General features: G+C 36.6%; 2 long non-coding RNA genes across 2 annotated transcripts; one reads left to right on the top strand and one right to left on the bottom strand.

The window, feature by feature from the left end:
• The first annotated feature begins 72 nt into the window (after positions 1-72).
• Positions 73-6238, top strand: LOC128016677 (uncharacterized). The gene is made up of 2 exons (XR_008184242.1): positions 73-1758; positions 5145-6238. It is a non-coding gene; the product is annotated as an uncharacterized LOC128016677 (long non-coding RNA).
• On the bottom strand, positions 2341-3844 carry LOC128016676 (uncharacterized). The gene is made up of 3 exons (XR_008184241.1): positions 3794-3844; positions 3601-3665; positions 2341-2894 (listed from the first exon to the last, which is right to left on the bottom strand). It is a non-coding gene; the product is annotated as an uncharacterized LOC128016676 (long non-coding RNA).
• Positions 6239-18767: the final 12529 nt, after the last annotated feature.

Genomic DNA, 18767 nt, shown 5'->3' with positions numbered 1-18767 from the left:
AAGAAAAGAAATTCAACCCCCCCCCCCCCCCAATCCCCCCCCCCCCCCCCCCCCCCCAAAAAAAAAAAAAAACTGGTTGAGTTGGGGGTCATAAACTCCCAAATCAAAACACTTCAGCCTCAGCACTATTCTGTGAAGCACAGGATAGAGATAATGAAGTAGAGAAACCTGAACCCTATTTCTGATGAGTCTGAAACTAAATACATGGCTCTTATTTGAGTTGCCTGAATTGAGCATTAAAGATACATTACTGAAGAGGGGAAAAAAATGACAAGGTTAAAAAAAAAGACTGTCATTAAATTCTTCAGAGTATCTTTTGTCCCAAAAATAATGCTTTTATCAGAAAAATGATCCGTGCCAATGATTTTGCGACAGTTGCAAGGAAAAGAAATATGAAGGGGAGCTGTTGAGAACACCCTTTAAGAACATGACACCTCCAGTGGCCATTTGCCAAGCGCCATTGAAGCACAGGGATGGAGCGAGCGGACGGAGGGATGTGGATGGTGAAATGGGGGGGTTGGGCATCTGGTGCCAGCCTGACTGGAGCTGTCATCACAGTGAAAATCAATTCAACTCCATCCAGAACTACGTCTATAACCGTGGGAATATATAACCACCATTCCCTCCAAATTTCCCCTCTCCTCACCCTTTCAGAAAACGTCAAGAGAAACCTTAGCCTCTACAACCTGGCGGCAGGAGGGTCAGCTTCAGACCTTTCTGACGACTGGTAGCACTTCAGTCTCTTTCATTCCCCTCCTCCCTCCTTTCTTGTCTTTCTCCCATTGGATATCCCCCTCCTTTCTTTTTCATTGTTGTGTAGTTAAAGTGACACAACAGAATGGCGGAGTCACATTAAATGTGCTTTATTTCCATTCTTAACGCTTCTTAACGGAAAAGTAATTGTGTTGTTCTTGAACAGGTGCTGCTTCTCTTCGAACTGATGGACATTGGGCAAACATTGATTGTGTGTTACCAAGAGTCTGAATGTTATTTGTTAAACGTAACTTGGAAATGATATGAAGGAACCATAGCTCTTTTGTGGTGTTTATTAAACCACAGTGGGACTACCTTCTTTATGGACCTCCCGAAAAAGTAGCACTATGAAGGGCCTGTAGATATGAAGTAAATAGATAATCACTTCTCCACTACCAGTCTGTAATGTAAACTTGATCTTTTATTTTATTTTATTTTTTATGTTTGAATATGCATCACCATGGCCCAAGTTTTTTTTTTTTTTTTTTTGTGTATTTGTTGTCCTGAATCTTCCTCTACTAAAAGAGATTAACAACGCAGGCAGTTTGGAGCCAATGAAATCAAGCCTCTTAAAGAACAAAATAAAGTACATCAACTTCCATTGAAGGCTAGCAGAGGTTAGAAGGTAAATAAGTATGGCAGAGGGTTTAGAGATGCATGGGTGGGGGGGTTGGTTGATATTAATGTTTTGTGATAAACAGAAATGATCCAGACTTTAAGAAAGTCAATATCTTTCCGCTCAGCACAGGGAAGCTCAGCACTTAAACCCCAGGGCCTTACGGCTGCTCTATTCACACCAAGAGGAGTTTAGAGGACTCACAAATACCCGCCACACTCCTCACTAAGCAGTAAATAAAAACATAAACCCTTATCACAGCCCTAAGACCACAACATATCAACAGAAAAAGAATGAAAGATAGAAAGAGGTTGAAAAAAACGTGATAGAAGTGGTCTAAGAGTGGTGCACACAGATGCACAAAGTTCAAACTAACTTTACGGTTCCAAGTTACACTCTAAAAACTGCTGGGTTGAAAACAACCCAATTTGGGTTATTTTGACAACCCAGCGCTGGGTCAAAAAGGGACGAACCCAGCGCTGGGTTGTTTTAACCCAACCAGTTGGGTTATCATATTTAACCCAGCCTGCTGGGTTGCCTTTTTTATAGTTTAAAATGACTATATTGCAGGGTTTAAAAAAACAGAGCGGGTGTTTTTTTATCACTGTATTTCAGAAGGAAAACTACTGCATTTAGAAAATGTTCGATATCATTTCGCATGTGCTTGATAAGGCAGCGTTTGTGAGCTCACCGCCGCTCTGCAGCCGTTACCGGAGAAACCTACCTCTCTCGCTCTTAGCGCCTCCTGCTGGCAGAAAATAAACTCGCAGAGTGCAGCCATGTGGGGAAACAATGCATTTCTACGTTAAAATTAACCCAAATTGAGCTAGGCATTAAACCTACAAATGTTGTTCATTTTAAATATCACTTTTACACACAAATAATAATTACCAAAAGGAAAATATTTATTAAAAACAAGAGAAAAGTCAAAAAGTAACATGTTGGAAGAAATGCAGAAAAGGATGGCATTAACAACTACAGAGTTCATAAACAAAGCATTGAACATTTGATGAATATAACTTAAGATTAAATTGGACTTTGTTCAATTGTATATATTGTATAAAAATATACGAAAACACATACAATAAATTTACAATTAGTTAGGTTTTTTTTCCAACTATTCTGGCATGACAGTACACAAATAAATCACAACATTAACTTTGATATTATAACATTTAACAGACGCGTGTGTGTGTGTGTGAAAGAATGTGAGCAGGTGTATGAATGACAGAGTGTAAACTCTTCTACTAAACAACACAGAAAAAGCATTTAACTTTTTTTTTAACAAATTATACACTTACAGTTTGTTTCATAGTCCATGAATACAGATCATGCATCACAGTCAATTTTCATGATCTCTTTAGCATAACTGATGTAATCATGAAGAAACCCCATCAGCACAGCATGTGACATCTACATCATCCAGGGCAGCGTCCTCCTTTAAAACCACTGCTGTTTAGGGGAAAGAAGATTCTCCTCTCTGACCAGCATTCATCCCAGTCACCGCCTGCTCTTCATCAGTGGCCTAAGAGAAACACATTTGAAAAAATTACACATTTAATTAAACTATCCATTTTCAGGTAGAGGTGTATTCACATCCGTAAGGATAGGTAAATAATCGGTTTTAAAGTTTCAACACTTTGTGCGGTTGTTTAATGTCTCAGTCCACCACAGCGCTCCAGAATGCTATAATGGCAGCACTAGTGTGAGGACATGCAATACTGTTTGAATAAACATTGCTTTCAGAAAGCTTCTTTACTGAAACATTAAAACAGTCATGACATTCACATACCTCACAATATTCACGTACATGGAGGGCTGCTCTTCAAACCGTTAGTTCACCAAATAATTAAAATGTTTATAATTTACTCTCCTCATGTTTTTCCAGACTCATACAAAATCTGCTAATTTTTTGGAAAACGTATGAATATATTTAATATTCTCTTTTTGTGTCCTCCATTGCTGGTCTGGGAGACCAGTATTTTATTTTGAACATACATGTTTGCTATCATATAATTTAAGATGTATTCATATATAAATATCAGAATTTACTCCTACAATAACTCTATATTTATGAAGCTTGAAAATACTGATTATCTAAACTATAAATGGATTAACAAATATTATGAGAAAACTAAAAATATATTAATTTATGTTCTAAAGACAGACAAAAATCTTATAGGTTTGGAATGACTTGAGGGCAAGTAAATGATTTTTTGTGTGAACTTTACCTCTAAGAGCGAAGACCAAGAATAATGACTCTCCAAATCAGACAACTCCAAAGTTGGTTTGAGTTCTGCAATAAAAAACACAGACATCAATGGTCTTAATGAAATGAGCACGTAATCACACTGTTGTTGCATCAAAATGTGAAGTAAACTGGCAGGAGACAACAGAAAAATGTATTTTCTAAAAATAACTTACATAAAATCTCAAAGGAATGATGCTCTCCCATGTCTCTTGCTTTTAACATCTACAAAAACAAAAAACAAACATTATTTTACTCTTAGTAAAAAAACAACAACTGATAACATGAAATTATGAAGTTTACTTGCCTTATACGATCTTTCCCTCTCTTCAGAAGAAGCTGAGAAAACCACCTCCTCCTCACACAAGCAGACTTCTGTGTCCTTAACTCCAGTTAGTTTGAGTTCTGCAAAGAGGGACATCAATGGTTTCAATAAAATACTAACATATACATACATACATATATAAAATCACACTGTTTTTGCATCAAAATGTGAAGTTAACAGGCAGGACACAACACACTTTTTTTCTAAAAAAAAAGTAATAATAATTTAACTTACATCAGTCTCAAAAGAAAGAAGTTATCTTGTCTCTGGATTTCAACATCTAAAAAAAACACACACATTATTTTAGTCTTAGTAAAAATAAAGATAACTTGATGTTATTCTGAAGTTTACTCTCCTTAAACCGTCTGTCCCTCTCTTCAGAAGAACACCTCCTCCTCATCCTCACACAGGTCTGTGACTCCTCACACAAACAGCTTCTGTGTCTTTAACTCTCAGCGCGAGGACTCTGGCAAGGAGGAAGGAAGTCTGAAATATTACATGTAAAACATACTTTTAACAGTTACCACTTCAACAGCCTCAAAATAATTATGCTAGTCTTTACTACACAATGCCGTTTCCTTTAGGAGACAAACATACATTCAGTTTAACCGCGAAAAAAAAAACATATTCACATGAGCGTAACCGTGACCATAACCGTCTGTTAACGTCTCAAAGAGAACAGATAATGTAAAATCTTATGTAAATATGACAAAATACATTCACAGACATTAGACATTACAAAATACATTAAAAGTACATCCTCCGTTCAGTAACGTTACATGAGGCAGTTAAGACCTCCGTGTCCGAGGCGAAAACCGCGTCCGTTTTTTTTATATATATATATATATATATAACGTTAAGCTCCTTTGTTTCCGCCTTTCATAAAAACCTTCCGCCTTTCATACAAACGGGTAAACAATAAAAGACAACTTTACATTTTGAATATTTAACGTTACTTACCATTGTCTTTCAATCGCTTCTCGCTTCTATCACGCTGAGAAAATGGCGGCTGCTCGCACTGGAGACGTACGATTTTGACGTGACGTGCGTGCTCTCCTTCACGTCCGCGTCCTCAACCCACCCCGCTGGGTTAAAAAAGAAAGTTATTTTCAACCCAAACTTGGGTTAAAACATCCCAAAGTCCTATCCAACGGCCTCAACCCAGCAGTTGGGTTGAAAAAACAACCCAGCGTTTTTTAGAGTGTAGGATTCTTTAATTCACCATAACCAAATAAAGTTATTATTAATTTTATTTAATTTTTTTCCCGTTCTTTGTTGTTTTCTTCTTTTTATTTTTATTAGGATATTTCTCACCGCCTTAAATCAAGTTGATAAATTTAATACTACTATTTAAATAAGCTCTATAAGGCTATAAGCGTTTGGAAATTAAAGACATGCTTTGTGACTTCATTGAGCTTTAGAGGTTTCAACGCACTGCTGTTTTCTGGTGACTGTCAGTCGCTTGCTCTTCTTGTATGTATGCACGTATGCACACTCCGAGTATATTATAGTAAATAAACGTAAAAAAAAAAAAAAAAAAAAATTCCATTCATAGCACTTCTTCTTTGCTTTTTCCACTAATATGTACTAATGGATCATGTTTGGAGCTCTGAGACAGGCAATAATTCTTTTAGTGACACCACTTTTTTGTATTATTACTATTATAGTTTTTTTTTTTATTAGTATTCCTTGCCATTTTTTTGTATTGTGATTGTAAGTCCCATTGTGATTGTAAGTTGAGGTGCTAATGTGTTACTTCCCCTACTATTGAGAGAGAGAGAGAGAATCCAACATTATTCCTCCAAAATAAACTGTAACCATATAATTTTAATGGTATAGTCACTTGCATATTTTAGAGCTCTACAATATTGTGCATCTTGAAAAACAACAACAACAACAACAACAAAACAAAACAAAGGAAACCATGTCAGTTTTCTTTCTCTATAATATTCTACAGTATGTGATCGGGAACATTATAATGTCCAACATTCCTAAATGAATAATATTGCTATTTTAAAGGAGGTGCATATGAGGCTAGGGGATAATATTGCGATGTATATGCTTTTAACAAGTAGATGACTTGTTATTGTATATAAGGATTATTCCTAGTCATTATTTATTGTTATACATCTGTTTGGCAAAAGAAGAGACAAGAAGTATTCTGATGAACTATCAAGAAGTCGTTTTATTTCAGCAAAGGCTGTTTTCTTTCTGCTGTTTAGAAGTTTTAATCTCTTTTGAAGCAGTAAATTTTTATCCAGTGTTTTACACAATAAAACCTCTACCTCTTAAATGACTTCGACTCGATCTTTTGAATTTGTCTTTTTGTATGCTTCCTAATGAATTCTTTTGTTTTTAAATGTATTTATTTATGTATTAGAAACAGTGTTTACTGTATTGAAAGCTGTGGTTGTTAGAAATACTTTCAACGTGCAAGCAAATCTAACTGATTGAGGTCATCTGGCTTGAAGTATGAGAATATACACACTTCCTTTAACAGTAAGAGCTTTTGAGTTCTGAGTGTTTGTTGATAATTATTATGAATAAAGATGCACAGACCAATGCATAAAAATGTAATAAAAAATACTTTATTAAACATTCACAAAATGTTTTTAATAAAACATATTTAATTGCTTTGTGTAAAAGCATTTAAAATAATTCACGTTCTTCATGGCTGCTACTGTTGACTATAACATTTAGCGATAGTGAAACTGAAAAATAGTCTGTTGATTTGTGGAACCAAAGAAATCAAATGGCCTTCATAAACTGTAATGAGCATCACCTGTAACACTGAGACCAGCAAAGTCATCAACACGGGCCACATGCAAACATGTGATCATAAAAAATTAACACTGACATACAGTAAATATTAAATTATGCCTTAATGCCTCATACTGTTTAAATATATACAATGCAGTATGCACTTGTGTGTGTGTGTGTGTGTGTGTGTGTGTGTGTATTTGCCCTACAATTCTCCCAGAAAACACATAAGATATCCCAGAGCTGAAAATGATGGAAAACAAGTGAAAACACAACACACAGCCCTTGAATCTAGAACATCCCCAATGCACGCTTGTTTTACTGTTAATGAAGAAATACAGTGTGTGGCATGTTTAATAGGCTTTATTTTTATTATACAACACTGAATAATTAACTCGGAGGCAGAGTGTCACATAGATTTATCTTTTAATTAAAATTGCGTGGTTCACGCATATTTGAGTGGTAGTCCAAATAAATGCAATTTCCAAATTTATGTTTTGTTTATCCTCCTGTTAATTATCGAGAGATTGCTCGCTCTATAACCCTTCATAATTTCCTTCTCATCGCACAAAGTTGGGAGGCATCACAAAATAAAACCTTCAAGTCATATTTTATTAATTTATAGGTCAAAAAAAAGGAGGGATGAAAGGTGAATAATAGATTTCTAGTGTTTTCAACTAAACTAACATTTCATAGAAAGTTAAGTCAAAATGTTTCTAAATCACAGACTGATTATTGTGTTGTTGCTCTCAATCACAAGGCATACAGTGTGATTTATGGAGAGTTTTTTTTTTTTTTTTTCTGTCTCTGTCTCTTAAAATTATATACCCACTGTTCAGAGTTCTCATTTTAACATGACCTCATGAATCTGTATCCAACCCTGCTCTGTGAGTTTGAATAGGTGCTCTGTGATGTTAGTGTTAGTGTAGGAGCAGGTCTCTCATTGCTCTAATGCTCCACTTCTGATCAGAGATCAGCCCCTGTAGGCCCCTCCTGAGGCTGCAAGCTCTTAATTATCCCTGTTTTGTCAGGAGTTGGCAAAGGGCATCATTTGAGCCTGCGGTCGCCCAATTATATCCTTTTTTACGAATTGCAGGCAAAGACGGCCATTTTACATATCCACGTTCCCCTGTCATTATTGAAACTCCCTCAGCAGGAGAGGGTCGTGTTACCAGCCTGTTTAATTACCGCTCATGTTCATTAAGGCGCCTTCGTCTTATAAGTAGACTTTCATCAGCTCGCCATAATTAGAACCAGTAGGACGAAAAAAACGCATTCATTCATATGGCAGACATCACGTAATATTCATGCATCGGGTGTGGTTACAAAAGATAATGTCAGAGTCATTCCGAGGGTGTTAGTGTGATAGCCATCACATGAATCATGTGTGATTTTGTGTCTAATTACCATTGTGCATTACAATTCCCATAATTACTTACAATTCATGTTTCTTTTCTGAGTGCCTTTGTACAGACGGTTTTGAGTTTAAATTCAGTGCACATGTGTGTCCCTGTTTATATTTGCACATCTTTTTTAGCTCTGTGAGGATCTTTGCTTTTTCGGCAGTGAAAATATTCTCACACAGTACCGCAGCAGTTGTTTTGGTGAGCACGGTCTGAGCATGCTCAGATTACACTGGAGAGAGACCAGAAAACATACTCACTCGCCCCTAGTACACTAATGGACATGAGGAGACGCTACAATCGATACAACACTCACAGGAAAAAAAAGGTATAAAAGCTAAAAGGTACATCTTTGTACCATATTAATATGCTTTAAAAATACACATTACTACCTTAAGTGTACTAATTAGAATCTTTTGTAAGGTTATGGCCTGAATGATAGTTATGTACTTATTTTCTTATTTCTTATTTTCTTATTTTGAGTCCAAACCACATAAATTCTCCATATGGCTCCAAGGTGAAATTGTTTAATGGTATTTTGCATGCATATACTTATTTATTTGAACATTTTATTAATACATGCCGCATAAACAGGCATATTACGTTTAAGCGAAACCAAATCCAGACGTTTATTATAATGTTCCATATATCTGTATTTCTTGCTTTTCAGAGCCCCAAATTGTCACCCCGAGGAGCATGTGTTTTGGACCCTATGAAACGACAGGATAATTAAAGAGAACACCACTCGCTCCCTTTCTCCAGCATTTTTTTTACTTAGCCGAGCAGCTGGCGTGTGAAGAGTTAACTCTGCGAGATAAATAAAAGAAGATCTGTTTGGCCTGCAGATATCCATTAAAGGACAGAATGCTCTTTTCTATCACAGCACAGACGCCAGATGTTCTCCTCCATTTCTAATCATTGCAGATGTAATGGGGTAGAATGCTGCAGTTTGTGGCTTCACTGGCATGCAGTCTGTATACTGCACAAGGGAACAGCAGTCTGAGATTTATAATTATATCCCATTAATACGCTAGCATTCCACGCTAGCTGTAAAAAACAAAGCTTAATAAACAGATCTGTGTGGTTTTGAGTCTGTAACACAGGCGAGTGGCAAATGAAATGCATCGGCGATGTTAGTGGAGTGTTACGAGAGTGTCTTTAAAGGGGCAGTCGAGTTGTGACTGTATAGATGTGTTTACTCTGTTCCTTTTTCCACATCGACCAGCTTGTGTGAAATTGCTCAGGTGTCCATCATTAAGGCTCCATTCGGGGTGTGTGGACGGTGCTGAAGGGCTCCAATCACTTAAAGAGTCAACAGACAATTCCACCTGTCATCTGTCTGATGGGTTATTGACCAGAAAGAGGAAGAAAATAGGTGTAGAGATCAATCATGCCTTCTCTTGTCACAGTTTTGTTTTTCATTTAGTGTTTCTTGAATGATAAATTCTCATTTGTCACATAAATAAAGTCATTTTTAGTTTGACGCGTCCATATTGGCGTGGATTTTTGTGGACATTAAAAAAAAAATGTTGTGATTTCATTAAAACTCAAGCTCATTCCTGTGCTCCTTATGTGCTAAGTAGTCGGGGACAATCATAATTATGGCTACAGAATGGCTCAGAGACTTGAAAAATGTGTCCTTCTCCAAATGAGCAGCTACCAAAATGTATTAAAAAAACATCCTGTGCTTTTAGAAGTGAGGCACCCAGACTCCAAATGAGGCCCGACGCTGCTAAGAATTGCAAATGTTCTTTTAACACATCCTCCTTTTATTGACGTTTTGGTGCAAATCTGTCTGTTTTATTTCTGCCATTACGCTCGCCTCCACAGATGTTTGTTTGAGGGTGTCAGCGTGTGTGAAGGTGCGGGTGTTTGGAGGCTTCGAGCCTTTATTTTCTCTATCAAGTGTCGAGAAGCCAGTAAGTGAGAGCAGTAATGGTAATCATTTTCTTTTTTCTATTTTTGGTGATTTGGGTCTGATGTCAGTGCGTTAAAGAGGCTTAGACTGATCTGAGCTCTGGGTAAGATATGTTAAAAATTGTTCTGTCCCCTCCTTGTCTGGACGTTTTATTTTGATTAATGACCTAAACATGTGAACAACAAAGCGAAAGAATTAAGTAATGATAAAAAAAACAAAAAAAACAATGAGAAGCATATGTTAGGGTTGATTACTAGATTATGTACATCATATAATTTGAGTGCTTATTATTTTTATATTTGTTTGAATGTAATTTATCTAACCCATGTGAATGTGTGTAAGTGCTTGACAAATAATTTTCTCTCTTGTTCTAATATAAACAAAGAGTCTGGAGATGGAGAATGTGTCACCTCTAAGCAGCTGTCTGAATACAAGCTAAGTGTGACTGTGTGTGTGTGTGTGTGTGTGTGTGTGTATGAAGGGGCTGGTGTCATTCTTCAGAGTTTTGGGAACTGTGTGTAAGGCCAAAGTAGCATCACCTGACAGCACAGCCTGCTAATTGACATTTTCATTAACACTGAATTTATATACCTATTTCTGTCTGTGATAATGACCATGCCATGGAGAAGCAGGAACTCTGTTGATGGGCATGAGTTTGGGGAGAAACTTGCATAATTGCTGCAAAAAGTCCTTTGTTGGCCCAAGACACTCTCCAGCATTGAACAGTAACATTGTTCTTATTATCTTAATATGGAAGTAGATAGTATGGCACAGAGTTATAAAATAATCTGCTTCTTTAGGTAAATTAATTTGCGGTGGGATTCTAGGTGTCTTGCTAATCAGGAGGAAACTCTCAGTAGACAGGATGAGACTCCCATTTGCATACAGTGCAAGACAAATCTGCTATCATATGATTAGCCGATGTAATTAAAACAGATGTAACTAAAACACGTGCTTAAGTACTGCTAATTAATATGTAATTATGCACTCATTTAGACACAAGTTAACACATTTAACAGAGGCAGTCATCTCAAGCTCTACTCATTGTCGTATCAAAAAAGAAATACAAAAGCTGTTCAACTGAGAGACAAAAACAAAGATTGAGTCTTATACTGAAAGATACAGATGCTTGATTGTTTTCACAAAAGTAATTTGTTAATGTGTGCACATTTGTCCCGTATATCATCATGGGTGTTCTGTTCTTTTCAGGTCCCTGTCAAAGGTCAAAGGTCAAAGGTGTGGTACTCGATGGTTTCGAATCAAATGCACATTACATTTGAATCAGAATGAATCAGAATCAGAATGAGCTTTATTACCAGGTGTGTTTACACATACAAGCAATCTGCTTTCATGACAGAATATGCCGCAGTGCAACAGAATGACAGCGACAGAACAAAAACACAGATAATACAAGAATAATAAAAAAGAAAATAAGGAATAACAATATACTAATTGACAATTTTATGTGCAGATATATTACAATAGACAGTTTTGTATGTACAGGTATACTATGTGTATATTTGAAGTGTAGACTAAGTGTGTGTGTGTTATAAACATGTGTATGAGTGTATAAATAGTGTTGTGTGCTCCACAGTTATTGTCAAGTGTTCATGAGCTGGATTGCCCGAGGGAAGAAACTGTTCCTGTGTCTTGTTTTTTAAGCTTAAGCTCACATAGCTGTATTATTTGATTTATTAATTCATAGCTGTTATTATTTTATTAATTAAATCATAGCTGTATTAATTTATTTATTAAATAATAGCTGTATTATTCTATTTATTAAATCATAGCTGAATTATTTTATTTATTAAATCATAACTGTATTATTTTATTTATTAAATCATAGCTGTATTATTTTATTTATTAAATCATAGCTGTTATTATTTTATTTATTGCTGTAAATTTTTGTTTAATAGGTATAGCTATATAAAATATTTTACCTTTCACCTGAAGTGGTAAAATTAAATTCAAAGCTAAATGTATTCCTGCTATATGTTGTTTAGTTTTTTTTTTCTTAAAGGTGAAGTTTCAATTAAATGTATTATTATTTTACTGTTTAGCTCTTTTCAGGAACATTTAAAACATTTAAAATCTAGCTTTATTGATGTATAATGTACAGTTTTTTTTTTTTCTTACACTTTTGAATTCTAGCTCTTAGCCATTTGAGGTGGACCTGTTTATCTGATTCGTGGAGTATTTGGGAAGCTTGTTTGATTATAATTATTATGTTATGCCACTTGTGATGCAGAGGTCATAAACTTCACCTTTCCTGCTGTTAGACAGTGTCTAAGCTGAATAAATTGATAACGTCTCCTTCGTTTTTCATCATGTAACATTGTCATGAGACAGCGAGAGTCCTTCTGTCCTGTGAAGGAGAGATAGACTCTCTCTTTCTTAGATATGAATGGCAGTGTTAGACTGGAACCCTGTGGTGAGGTGGGGTTACACAGCGGGCGTCTGTCGCTCGTAAAAGAAGAGATCACCTTGGGCAGCCGTGCTGGGCCACTCCTCCATCGTTAACAGCAACGTGCGGCTGATCAGCAGCCTTCCTGACAACTCCATTCAGCCGCCACCTGCTGGCTGTCAATCACAGGCAGGGAAGGGGGAGAGCTAGGCGTCCTAGGGCTATTGACAAAGCTGTCGGCACAGAAATGAGACGTGCCTATCAAAGCAGCGACTACACTTTTCTCTCTCACTTTCTCCTTTCTCATTCTGCCATCTGTGGCATCACATCCACAGACCAACAGTCAAGATACAAATGCATTTGGACAACTTATATAGCGCTCCATGGCACCAGAGCTCTCGCCACTCATGAGCGTGATATTAGGATTTCTGTTCTGTCTGCTTCCACCATCAAGTTGAGGTATTTGTATGAACCTCCCTGATAACATAATAACATTGACTTTTTGACCCTGACTTGTCAATCAAAGTGAAAGTGCAGCTTGCGGATGCTTTTAACACTGATGACCTTGTTGGCATGGTAACACATCCCTAGCAATAGAGTTTAAAACACTGAAACAAATGCTGTTTCATTCCACTCCCTAGATTCCTGTGCTGCGAATTGGTATAACATAAACACAAATTTGACTACTTGCAAGGCTTTGGTCAAGTAGACAATGGGAAACTGATGACTCAACTGAATGCTTGTGCAATTAAACATAACTGGTATTAAGTACATTGTTGATAAACAGAAAATGTACATACATTTAAAGACTATCAGACTATATATATAGAAAGCAGCTAATGCTTACTGGTTTTTATGGTGAAGTGTCTAATGTCTAAATTATTGAATCAAATAGTAATGCATTCAACATTAGATTCTTACTCACAGAATCAATATTTCAAAGCAACATACAATGTATTTTGTAGTCTCTTGAATAGCAAAGAGACAAAAAGGAAGAAATAATAAATAAGAAAGAAAAACGCAACAGGCTGCCACATTTCCACCTTTATTTGACATTAGCACGTAGACGTGAGCACCTTAATCACCCGCTGCTTTAATATGCTTTAAATAATGCACAGGCTCAAAACAGAACACCTGTTGCTCAGATGTGCTGATGCAAATATCAAGGGGATTAATTAAAAGTCAATTATATTAATTTGGCTCTTGAAGGGTGATTGTGCAAGATAAAGAGTGATTCTATGAGCACAGATACTCCAGCTCTTGATTTTTAATGCGGTTTTATCAGAGTCCATTAAAAATCTTGTGCACGAGTGCCATGTTGTTTAGATGCCATTCCATCTAAATTTAATGAGCATTTGAGTTTCATATTTTAATGTGCATATATCTGTCTTATGCATTATTGAAAAAATGCTAATAACTAAAATGTTTGTTTCCCTGGCCTGATTTTTAATTGTTTTTTTTTTTGTTTGTTTTTTTTTTTTTAGTTGTGCTGTGAATCTTATTTGATGATACACAATGGTGTGTTATGTTATATAAATGGGTTGGGAATTTGATGCACAGAAATTTTAAATGGAATGAATGAATGAATGCAAGGCCCAATCAAAGTAAAACCACCTGTGGTTTGGCTGTGTAGCCTGTGTAAATGTTCTGTTTAATCCCACACCGACATATAGAGAGCCCCATGTCTGCCAACCCAATTCTCTGTGGTTCCGGAACTTCCCTCAATCCTCCCCTCTTTCTATCTCTCTTTCTCAACCCACACAACGACCTGTCCCTGCTTCCAATGGAAATACTTTTTCTTGTTTTAGAGAAGTAGATCTGCATATCTCCACATGGATACTGCCACACATACTGTATATTTATTAGATCCATTTGATTTACTTACCAGATCTCTCTCTATCAGGATATCATTACTATCTTATATTAAAAGTGTTGAATTTGTTTACATGTAACATCTAACCAGAGACCAAGTTATGATAAGAAATAAACGTATTTAATTTGTATATATATATATATATATATATATATATATATATATATATATATATATATATATATATATATATATATATCATAATAAAATAAAATAAAGCTCTGTTTGAGTTAGTCAGACTATAAACTTTTTTAATAGTATTCTTATAACACGTAAAAGAGATGAAAATGTAGTGGTCTCACAACATATATAGAGTACAATTATAGAGTAGTGCCTATATAAAATATGTAATAGTTACATATAAGTAGCTACATTTAAGAAAGAAAGTTAAGAAAGTTACTTACTTATCATTTGCCAGTAGAGCAAAATAAATAAATACATTATTTTGTTTCCAATTTTACTTGAGCTAGCATATCACAGATTACAAAATTTTATGTTTACCATTACTGTTTTCTTGTTGTAGCGCCAAAGAGCCATTTCAAGTGTTGTGTGTTGGGATCATGCACCAACGAACATACTGTGGGAGTCTCAGTAGATCACTAAGGACATGGTGGTTAAATTTCATTTTTGAAGGAAATGTCCGAAAAAAAAAAAAAGGAAAAGTCCTGTACATTTGTTATAACATTTTACCATGGACTGCCTCACAATCCAGGGTCAGTTCAGCGATGGAGTTGTGTAAAGATTGCTTCTGAAAGAGGGACCGATACCAACGCTTCGTTTGCAAATGCCCAGACTCCAGACAAAGTAAGCATCATGCCTCATATTTTCTTTTCCAAAGAGCTTCTTGGCTCTCTGTAAGTCGAATGTTGCCAAATCTACCATTGTCTCTGTCTGTTTTCACTAATACTGCCTTCATGTTCTACCAGAATGATCGTGAATAGGAATGCAGTAAAAAATTTGAGGTCAGTAACATGGTCACCACAAGTTAAACTGTAACACTGGTATGCCTGCAAACATGAGCTACTGAAGCTCTGCACTCTTCTGAAAAGGGAGACGGGAGCAACAGCTCATTTTCATTTAAAGGGGACAAACACACACACACACACACACACACACACATACACACACACAAAAAAAAAAAAAAAAAAAACTGTAAAAAACACTTTTTGGCACATACCCTACAAGTTGCAGTTTCAGCAAGCTATGAAAAAAAGTTTTGTGGGGTATTTTGAGAACTTCACATACACACTCATCAGAGACATCAGAGAACAATTTAAATTGCTGTATCAATGCATTCTGTGGCACCTTTAAAGGGTTCAATATTAACATACCTACAATGCTTTTCTGTCACAGGCCAGGCCACCACTTCCCTTTCAGACACATACACACACAGGTTGTTTTTAAAAGATTCATATTCTTTTCATCCTTCATAACGAACTGCAGTTCATTTGTTCTATTTCAGCGTATATGTTATATAATACAGAATATGTATCTAAAAACACATATACACACTCGCCATCATACACTCAAAGTACACCTTGACCTGTGGCAAACGCATTCTTCAAACCATTAATGCTACACGGCTGGATTGCTGCTCACCCCATCAGGCTGCTTGGCGGTGCTGGTGGGTGGGCTAATGGCCCAGGAGGACTGTGATTATGAGAGGGGAGGGGCCAATAGAACACTTCCTCTTGCCGCAAAATCATTTTTTATTATCCATTGCCCATCAGAGGTCCTTGAGAAACATGTACTTCCAGCCCGGGCAATCATTCATCTGGGGTCCCGCTCCACGAGACATGGAGAGAGAGAGAGAGAGAGAGAGAGAGAGAGAGAGGGGAACAGGAATATGGACTGATACCCTTCACTGGTAAAGAGAGGAAAGCAGAGCTAGACAGTAAGGGACAGAGCCTAACATACACAAGGAGATAAAGAAGTGCCGACCATATGCGAGGATGATTACAGAATGCCTGCCCTTCCCTGTTAAACTTATATCAGCAGCCAATCATAATTAGAACCCTCTGTAACAGCAGCCAATCAAATGTCAGTTCATTGTTTCGCTTTGATTAAATTATCAAACCACACATCTTTGTGCCAAGGGTTTACATGTAATGTGAATAAATGTTTTGTATCATAAATAGAGGGTAAAAGCACAAAACAACACATATTTCTTTTGAATCTGACTCTTTACACTTTGACAGTACACCTTTGTACAATGTTTACACCTAAAGGGTCAATATTAGTACCTTAAAGGTACATATTAGTATCTAAATAGAACATATTTTAGTACTTTATAATGAACCTTTAAAGGATGCCAACTGAGTGACAGCTTTTGTACTTATATTTACTAGAAATATGGACATCAAGGACAAAATTTGATGCTGAAGAAAGCTCAACTGCTGCTCATCACAGCGCTCTGCACATGATTAGACAGCAACTGAGTTATGGCATTATCATGTTAGCACTGGTGATTAGCCAATGTGAGAGACAGCGAAAAGATGAATGATAAAGTGTGAGAGAAAGTGAAAGGGTAGGGGTAAGAGTGACAGAGACTGCTGGATGGAATAATAAAACTGGAACCACCATCTTGAAACTTCTGGCATGGTCATACTGCACTATGGCTGGAATCTGAAATCACCCCCTATATACTCTCATTCACCATTTCCTACATATTTCCACTAATAAAGTCCATTGAATGAGTGAATGAAAACAAGTGAGTGAATTCTGCACTGAGTGTGCTGGAAATTATGTGAATGACATCTTTTGAAAAGTTGCAGGATTCCATTCAGTGTAACGCTCACAGAGCAAGGGTATTCTCTAAGTAAGTGTACATACATTGGTTGTGTATAACAAGGTGGTTGGGCCTTTTTGCATTGTATTTGCCATTGTATTTGCTAGTGTAATTGGACATAACACCTAAAACCATTACTGTCCCTGGAAAATAAGGACATCTGATCATACATAGCCTGTGTTTCATTTATATTGGAACACAGGAGAGCAAAAATAGCAGCGTGTGCATATAAGTTTAATCTTTTGCTGCTTAATGAAGTTCAAGTTTGGATATAAACATCACAAGTTGCTCTCTGTAATGTCAATAAATAATTAAACTGGGAAGTCAAAACAGACCAATGGTAAAATTGGAGTGCTTCTGCTGAGAAGCACAATTTCCTCAACACTAACATTACATTTGGCCTTACTGTTGTAGCAGAAATGAGTCAAATCAGACAAATCAAAGAGTCTATCAGAGCTGTGTGCATTGAAACATGAGCTGAATTCCTCAGGAAGTCATAAATCAGTTCTAGTGCCACAAGAACCAAGCAAGATAACCAACCAACCAACTTGTTCACACAACAGCTTTCAACATTAACACCAATAGAACAATTATTGACAATTTTAATTCGAAGAAGAGATTGTCAAATTTATTGTTTGTGATTGGAATGCAACGCTGGACATCACATGTAAACCCAGGAGATCAAGTTAAATACTTGCATTGACTTCCCCCCACCCAGAAGAACCAGACTGAAATTCCTAAGGGGGAAGGGCTTTAAACCTTTGTCTTCACAGAAAAGTCCTTTGCCAGAGAATGGCAAAGAAACCCTTTTTATACATTATATATGGACCAGAATGAACTCAAAAAAGACTCATGAATGAATCATTCCATTGCTTAACTCCATATTCATTTACGTGTAACCCACACATTTGACTATCATGTATAATCACTTATTGTGTATGTCTTTTGATAACTATAGGATACCTAGTCATGTCTAGTATTGAAATAATTGCATTTTCTTGCTTGATATTGTCCTGACAATCATTTATTTGTAAAATATATCATAATCATGTTATAGGAATCATGTCCAAAATTAGACCCTGTGAGGCAAGAACCACATGCTTGGTAAGATAAACAAATGATTTATGATACCCACCCCAAGAACATATCTGATTGGTCAAGGCAACATTTGAGGGGTGGCCAACAAGGAAGTTTTAAATACTTTGGATCCCATGAAATTTGGCTTTTAGTCTGCTTTTAGTTCTAGTCTAGCTGCTGCTATTAGCCATGTCGGCTTTTAGTCTAGCATTGCTTGTGCTATCAGTCATGCCTTGTTTTTTTTTTTTTAGTCTGCTTTTAGTTCTAGTCTAGCTGCTGCTATTAGCCATGTCGGCTTTTAGTTCTAGCATTGCTCGTGCTATCAGTCATGCCTGCTCTTAGCTTTTAGCTTGTAGCTTTGCTACCTAGCTTTAGCTTTTAGCATCTAGCCATGCGGTTAGTCATCAATGTTCTTTGAGCGCGGTTCCAGCGTGCCTGCCTGCTGCTACTATGCCACGATGAGAAAGAAAACAACCTAGTCTCGTCAAACTTTATTTCTTTTCTTTTCCGTTTGAGAGTTTCGTGTTCTGAGTTAAGTTTTGTAACGTCCATTCAACTTCAACCAGCGAACACGACTCTGCACTTTCAGCCAACGCCCAACC

This window comes from Carassius gibelio, chromosome A7 (genome assembly GCF_023724105.1).
Source record: "Carassius gibelio isolate Cgi1373 ecotype wild population from Czech Republic chromosome A7, carGib1.2-hapl.c, whole genome shotgun sequence".
Classification (NCBI taxonomy): domain Eukaryota; kingdom Metazoa; phylum Chordata; class Actinopteri; order Cypriniformes; family Cyprinidae; genus Carassius; species Carassius gibelio.
Note: the sequence above shows the minus strand (reverse complement) of the source record. Positions and strands in the feature narration are given on the sequence as shown.